At 38.4% G+C, this 8,599-nt stretch overlaps 1 long non-coding RNA gene across 1 annotated transcript; it reads left to right on the plus strand.

The window, feature by feature from the left end:
- Nucleotides 1–261: 261 nt before the first annotated feature.
- LOC145122621 (uncharacterized) lies at nt 262–7,635 on the plus strand. Its single transcript, XR_013714675.1, has 4 exons — nt 262–318; nt 436–513; nt 6,843–6,901; nt 7,415–7,635. It is a non-coding gene; the product is annotated as an uncharacterized LOC145122621 (long non-coding RNA).
- The last annotated feature ends 964 nt before the right edge of the window (nt 7,636–8,599 follow it).

Raw genomic sequence — 8,599 nt, forward strand, 5'->3', positions numbered from 1 at the left:
CACAGATTTCTCCTCCAATCAGATCCAAGCCCGTTTCCTGCTCCTCCACCGCTTCTCCTTTACTTCTCATCTATATTCTCCATTTCTTTCATGTTTTCTCCCAGATTCTAAATCAATTGAAGCTTCTTACAATACCGGGATCGAGAATCGACCTACCGTATCAACCCTTCTAAACTGCCATCAGGTAATTTCGTTTGCGGGGAGACCGAAGGCGAGGGTCATTACAGCAACGACGATGATGGTCGGTCCTAAAGGCTCATCGGTGTCTCTGCGTTTCCCGACGACCCCTTATCCTTCACCGACTCTGTTACCCAATTGGTTGGTACCACCACACACATGATTTACCTTCTTACTCCGTCGCAGTTACTCTTTTGTGTTCAATACAAAGCAATTTCCATTCGCTTCCATAGAGTTGACTTGATGGTTTAATTTCAGGTCGCATGTCCTTCGATGGAAAGACGCAAGTACTCAGATAGCGATTTACGGATGTGAACTTGATTTGTCTTCCCAGAGGTTAGTAAATGTAAAGTTCTTGCAACGTTCGGTTTGAAAACCCGTTCGTTTCAGTTTTCATTGATGTAGTGGCCGTTTACACCAGTTGTCGAAACCAAACAACATATGTTAACTTGGTGTTTCTGAGATGAACAACGGATTTAAGGGCTGACAAGACAACTTTGCATACAAGGAATAATCTTATTAACAGCCCTAGCAAAAGTAGTTTCACTTTTATGAGAATCATGGTTTATGTATTAGTTTGTCTCTTTGATTTCTTTGCTTCCCTGGTACAGGGTTTTTAGTATACATTTAGTATGGCCTGAATAATTCAAGCAGATCGATAGCATCGGTTCATTCCAATCCTACTTCACTTGGGTTAAATTCATATTTGGAATTCCCAACCAAAGTTGGTTATTTAGTTTGTGTAAGTGGTCAGCCCAAAGATCTTAGCTTGAGTTGACTTGGGTCAGCCCAACTGTTTTGGGTTAAATGACCCATTTAATAGCCCAATATTTGTAGGCCCATGTATGTTTGCTTATATGCTGATTTCAGCTGTAAAGAGAAAGGTATGTAAGTTTTGTAACAGGGGAACAAAAAGCAAGGTAAATTGCTTCTTAACCTAATACAAAAGTTTTTCTCTCTTCTTGTGGATGTAAGCAAGTTATTGCTGAACCACGTTAAATCTATTGTTCTCCATTCTCTATTTACTTTCTTTTATCTTGGTTATTGTCATTGCTTGTTCTTGGGTCTAAGGGAAAAACGGGAATACAAACAGAAAAGCTAATTGCTGTCAAGGTTTTATTATTTTTCTGCATTGTATTGATGAAGTAACAATTGGTATCAGAGCTTAATATCAAATCCGGGTGGTAAAGCTCAGATTTGAGGTATTTAGGTGGTATTTTGTGTTCTGCACACAAGGTGTTCGATAAAAGTCCTAAGAGAGGCAGATTCTAAAACAAGTGGGTAAATGGCATCTACAAGCGGAACGGTTAAAGTTGGGAAGTACGAATTAGAGAAGTTCAATGGAAAGAATGATTTTTCTTATTGGAGGATGCAAATGAAAAATCTATTAATCTCACAGAAGTTACACAAGGCTTTGGCGGGTAAGACAAAGAAGCACAAAGATATGTCCGATGAGGATTGGGAGGAGTTAGATCTTGAAGCACGAGCATCGATCATTTTATGCCTTGAAAGGGATGTTGCTTTCTTGGTTGGTAATGAAGAATCGGCAGCTGCGGTGTGGGAAAAGTTAGAGGCAAACTTCATGATGAAAACTCTAACAAACAGGATCTATTTGAAGTCCAAATTGTTTACTTGCAAAATGGATGAAGGTTCTTCAATCCGGGAACACATCAGTAAATTTGATAGGTGTATATCAGATTTAAAAGACATTGATGTGAAGGTAGAAGATGAGGATCAAGCACTTTTACTACTTCTTTCATTGCCAAAGTCTTATGAGAATCTTGTACAAACATTGATGCTTGTAGGTGATAGTATTACGATAGATGAGACTAGAACGTCAATTCTAGCGGATGATCTTCGAAAGATTGCAACTGGTGACATGGCTGCTGCTAGTGGTAACAAAGACCAGGCACAAGGATTGTTTGCAAGAGGTAGAAGTAATGAGAGAGGAAAAGGCAAAGGAGGAAAGTCTAGATCTAAATCTAGAACTCTTGCTGAAAGGCGGTGTTTTAAGTGTGGCGAGCTTGGACATTTCAAAGAAAACTGTCCTAACAAGAGAGTAGGATGGAACAAAGAAAAGAACAACAACAACAACAACAAAGGAAATGCACAAGAGAAGCAAGAAATCAGTTATGCCTCGGGAGAAGAAAGCAATGATGAGTGTTACTTTGCCACTTCTGATGAAGAAATCTCTGGTAAATGGATTATTGATTCAGGTTGCTCGTACCATATGTGCCCAAATAAGAAGTGGTTTACTAACTATAGGAGCATAGATGGTGGAACCGTGGTAATGGGAAATAACCATTCCTGCAAAACGGTTGGGCTCGGTTCTGTTAGAATCAAAATGCATGATGGAGTGGTTAGAACTTTATTGGATGTGAGACATGTTCCTGAGTTGCGAAAGAATCTCATCTCTGAAGGTGTATTGGACTCCGGTGGGTATAAGATAGTTACATGGGAAGGATTAAAGAAGTTTGTTTGTGGTTCTTTGGTTGTAATGAAAGGTATTCGTCAAGGAAACCTTTACGTTCTTTCAGGTACAACTGTGACAGATGGTGCAGCAGTTGGAACAAATGGTAGTGGTGGTGACCCATGTGAAAGCACTCGGTTATGGCATAGACGGCTTGGGCATATGTCCAAAAAGGGTCTTGATTTGCTTGGTAAAGAAGTTTTGTTGAAGAACTTGAAGAAGCCTTGCATGAACCTTTGTGAGCATTGCGTGTACGGTAAAGCACATCGGGTTCAGTTCAAATCAAGCAAACACAAAAGCAGAGGAATTTTAGACTATGTGCATACAGATGTTTGGGGTCCGGCTTCAGTCACTTCCAAGGGAGGTTCCAGATATTTTGTCACTTTTGTGGATGATCATTCTAGGTATGTTTGGATTTACTTTCTGAAACACAAGAATGAGGTATTTGACACGTTTAAGAAGTGGAAAGCAATGGTTGAGAACAGAACAGGCAAGAAATTGAAGACACTTCAATCTGATAATGGTACAGAGTATACAGAAGGTGCCTTCAAGAAATTTGTGATCATGAAGGAATTGCTAGACATTGGACGGTCAGAAAAACTCCACAGCAGAATGGAGTCGCAGAAAGGCTGAATCGTACATTGCGAGAGAGATCAATGTGTATACGATCATATGCTGGTTTGGGTAAAGAATGGTGGGCAGAGTCGATTGCTACAACTTGCTACATTATCAATCGGTCTCCTCATGCGTCTCTAGATGGAAATATACCGTATAGGGTATGGTCAGGGGAACATGCAGATTATGAGAAACTCAGAATCTTCGGGTGCACAGCCTATTATCATGTTAGTGAGGGAAAGCTTGAAGCAAGAGCCAAGAATGCAATCTTCTTGGGATATGCATCAGGTGTGAAAGGCTATCGTCTTTGGTGTTTGGAAGATTCCAAGTTTATAATCAGCAGGGATGTTACTTTTGATGAGAACTCCAATGTAGCTTCTTCAAAAGCTACGGTCCCAAATGGTGATGACATTGAGACGATCAAGTCTCAAGTAGTTGATATAGAACCTAAAAGCCAACAAGGTTCTAGTCGTGTTCACGAAGAAGATCGTGGTGGTATTCACAATGATATTGAACATGAGACGGTTCAGCAATAAAATGTACACGAACCAGAGGAACAAGAGCTCGAGGACAATTCGGTCCCTACTAGGCCGAGGCGAGCATATAAGAAAGTTCAAAAGTTGGGGTCTGATCAACCCTTGAAGCACTACGGACATGCAAGTTTGGTTGAGTATGCACTCTCGATGGAGGAAGATGAGCCGGTCTCCTTCAAGGAAGCTATTCAGAATGGCAATAATGAGAGTTGGTTGGCTGCTATGGAACAAGAGATAGAGTCTCTTCGAAAGAACCAAACGTGGGAGTTGGTCCCATTACCCGTAGGAAAGAAAGCTATTGGTTGTAAGTGAGTGTACAAGAAAAAGGAGGATTCTTCCGAACTCGGTGGTACAAGGTACAAGGCAAGATTAGTAGCAAAGGGGTTTGCACAAAGAGAGGGAGTAGACTACAATGAGATATTTTCTCCGGTAGTGAAACACACTTCCATCCGGGTATTGTTGAGTATTGTTGCTCATGGTGATTTGGAGCTGGAACAACTCGATGTAAAAACCGCTTTCTTGCACGGAGAATTGGATGAGGAAATCTATATGCATCAACCTGATGGATTCAAGGTTGTTGATAAGGAAAGTCAGGTATGTCGCTTGAGGAAATCACTATATGGATTGAAGCAATCTCCTCGACAGTGGTACAAGCGATTTGACTCTTTCATGCTGAAGCATGGGTTCTCCAGAAGTCTGTATGACTGTTGTGTTTACATGCGGAAGCTTCATGGAGGTGACTGTTGTGTTCAAGGAAGTCTGTATGAAGTATGTGGATGGCATGCTTATTGCTTCGAAGAGCAAGGCGGAGATAGATAGGCTGAAATCTCAACTTGGTAAAGAGTTTGAGATGAAGGACATGGGAATTGCCAAGAAAATATTGGGTCTGGAGATTAGAAGAGAGAGGACGAAACATCGATTGTTCTTGAGCCAAAAAGGCTACATTGAGCGGGTCATTGCGAGGTTCGGGATGCAAGATACCAAGTCAGTGGTGACTCCATTGGCTCCACATTTTAAGCTCTCTAGTAGACAATCTCCTTCTACAGCAGAAGATAAGACGTACATCGGGCATGTGCTTTATGCCAGTGCAGTCGGCAGTCTGATGTATGCCATGGTGTGTACACGTCCAGATATTTCACAGGCGGTCAGTGTGGTCAGCAGGTTCATGGCGAACCCAGGGAAGGCACATTGGGAAGCTGTGAAATGGTTCTTGAGATATTTGAAAGGAACCACTAATATTGGTTTATGCTTTGGTGGAAATACATGTCGAATTACTGGATTTGTGGATTCTGATCATGCTGGTGATCTGGATAGATGTCGATATACTACTGGTTATGTGTTCAAAATACATGGTGCTCCAGTTAGTTGGCGATCGATGCTACAAGCAACAGTAGCGCTTTCTACTACAGAAGCTGAGTATATGGCTATAACAGAAGGTGTAAAGGAAGCACTGTGGTTGTGGGGTTTTTTAGATGATTTGAGGTTTGAGCAAGATTGTGTAGACTTGTGGTGTGATAGTCAAAGTGCAATTCACTTAGCTAAGAATCAAGTTTATCATGCTCGTACCAAACATATAAATGTCAGATATCATTTTGTGCGGGATGTCATAGAAGATGGTGATATTTCTCTTATGAAGGTGCACACTGATGAGAACCCAGCAGACATGTTAACCAAAGCGGTACCAGGTGGCAAGTTTAAGCATTGCTTGAACTTGCTTAATATTAATCAGTGTTGATTGCCCTTGAGGGCAATCACATTGCGGGGCGGTGTCAGGGTGAGGTGGAGTTTTTTCACCCGGTGGAGTGAACTACGGTGGCTTGATCCCAGATGTGGGTACGTAGGCAACCATGGTCAAATGGTGCAGCCGGATTGAGTTCTACATATCAAGGTGTGCAATTTCTTCTTTGGTGTATCGTCCAAAATTTGAGGTCTATCAAATGTTGTTCGAGGTGGAGAATTGTAAGTGGTCAGCCCAAAGATCTTAGCTTGAGTTGACTTGGGTCAGCCCAACTGTTTTGGGTTAAATGACCCATTTAATAGCCCAATATTTGTAGGCCCATGTATATTTGCTTATATGCTGATTTCAGCTGTAAAGAGAAAGGTACGTGAGTTTTGTAACAGGGGAACAAAAAGCAAGGTAAATTGCTTCTTAACCTAATACAAAAGTTTTTCTCTCTTCTTGTGGATGTAAGCAAGTTATTGTTGAACCACGTTAAATCTATTGTTCTTCATTCTCTATTTACTTTCTTTTATCTTGGTTATGGTCATTGCTTGTTCTTAGGTCTAAGGGTGAAACGGGAATACAAACAGAAAAGCTAATTGCTGTCAAGGTTTTATTATTTTTCTGCATTGTATTGATGAAGTAACAGTTTGTTTATCTGATTATTGTTTGCTGGTGGTTAATTTGTAGATTTCCTCTTATTCTGTCATCCGGCAATCGTTAAAAGCAATAATCATCTATCCCCTAAATTGAACACCGTTTGGAAATCAAATCGATTCATGTATATGTCATCAATCATCAAGTGCAATAGACATTTCCATATTGTATAATTAGATACTACATGGGGTTAGAATCATAATTTCCAGTGCAGATTTCAAGAAATACACATTTTTTACTTAACTAGATAAGGTAATTCCATGAATTCATTCTAAATAAGTTTCTATTATGAGTTTTATGAAATATTTTATTAATTTACCTCTGAAAGCAGTATATCAAAACAATGGACGTTAAAATAGGATCATTGTTTACCAATTTAGATAAACCAGGTTGTTGCGATTTTGAAGGTAAGGGCATTTTGGTCTTTTTTTTTTTCTAGATTTTCAATTTAATTGATTTCACTTCAAGTGCAATGAACTTTATTGTTTTTTTAGATAACAGTGTGCTTTTATTGCTTAGTTTATAATGGATTTCCATTTGCTTGTCTTTATTTGCTAAGCAATTGAAGGTAGTTTGTTTGTCGCATTGTTCTATTTCATTAAATGAAAGAAATACTTTTGACACACACACACATAAGTTCATTTTTAAGATTTATCATCTGAATTTGCAGGTCATGCTAATTGCGGTTCTCTTAAAATGGCGATGAAGACTAAATTTTCAATAATTCAGGTTTGTTATAAGTTTCGATAATTATTTGTTATTTTTGTTTTTTGATCATATCAGTCACCATATCCATCAGTCAAATATTAGCTCGCTTCATTGTAAAAAAGTTGTCTAAGGTTAGCTTCAGAGTAGATTCCATGAAATAGATAAAAGTATAAGGCTATGGTTGGAATTTTTTTTCAAAATAAAATGCTTTCATAAGATGGCCATTTAATAGGATCTAATTCTAGAAAATATGCATAAAATACTAAAATGGCCTCATATTTTATGTAAATATGCATAAAATAGCATCCTAAACTCAGAATCGTGATTATTTATTTGTTATTAAACATACCCACATTTTCTGAAAATAGCATCCTACTTTTTTAAAATAATATTGTAATAGAAACAATTTAGATGAAATTTCATGGAAATATTACCATTGACTTCAAATCATTTGAATAAATTGAATTATGAGATGTCCTTTTGAGTACTTGCATGCATCCAATCAAGTGTTTGTGTCCCTTTTTTTCTTTGCAGGTATGGTGATGGTGGAATTGATGATGGTTGGACTCCACAGGTTCTCTGCACATTTTATTCTTTCTTCATCAAACCAATAACTAAGGATGTATTTTATTCTGGGTATTTTCAATTTGTTAAAGTTTAATGATCTTACCCTTGAACTAATTATGTAATGTAATGTAATGCTTATGTTTACATATTCCAATACAAGTATTATTCACTTAAAACATAATTGAATGGTAGGACGAATATGCCTTAAATTGCTGATTTAATTTGTATCAATCTTATATTTCCATAAGTAGCAATGTACATTCCATTACACTACATTCATCTTTTCTGTTACAACATAGCCAATTTTATAATTAACATCGTTTTGGTTAATGTGAAAGAAGAGCAATGTAATTTTCTATTTATCCTAACTACGTCACTGAATTAAAAATACTACAAACAAAATCCAACCCCCGCGAAGCGGGGATCCTTCTCTCTCTCTCTCTCTCTCTCTCTATATATATATATATATATATATATATATATACCTTCTTCTAATAAAAGACTCATAAAATTGTCACATGACACTTTTCAACCACTATACTTTCCACGTGTCATCTTTACGTGAACTTCTTTTTTTGTTTTCCCGTTCACCCTTAAAACTATACATGGTCATCCCTTAATAACGACTGTATTTCCAAAATATTCGCCTCTCTCTTTGGAAATCAAATCAAATCTATCAATTTGAAATTTAAAAGATAAATATCTCTTCTCAAGGCTGCCGCTTCTCTTCCACCGCTACTGGTTTCGTTTTCCTTCTTCTCTACCACAACACCATCGCCGCTTTGCCTCATTGTAGTTGCTCTTCCTCCTTCATATATCTCTCTTAACTAGTTATGATCCACAGTAATATCTATACAAGGCATCGATAATATCTTCACTCACTCACTCACTCACTCTCTCTCTCTCTCTCTCTCTCTCTCTCTCTCTCTCTCTCTATCTCTCTCATCTTAGAAGCACACAGTGTTGAAGTTGGCCTTTTGATGAAGATAGTTAACCAGCCAAAAAAATAAGAATTTCATTGGCTGAATAATCTGCTGAAGGTCTTTGTATTTTGTTGTAATTCCTACATCTTCCTTATTGTTGCACGGATCCCCAACCTCTATCGCTACAACACCAACATCGACGATAACACTGCACCATCCTCGCGTCACT

The sequence above is a fragment of the Lactuca virosa genome, chromosome 6 (genome assembly GCF_052849685.1).
Source record: "Lactuca virosa cultivar CGN04683 chromosome 6, Lactuca_virosa_CGN04683_v6, whole genome shotgun sequence".
Lineage (NCBI taxonomy): Eukaryota > Viridiplantae > Streptophyta > Magnoliopsida > Asterales > Asteraceae > Lactuca > Lactuca virosa.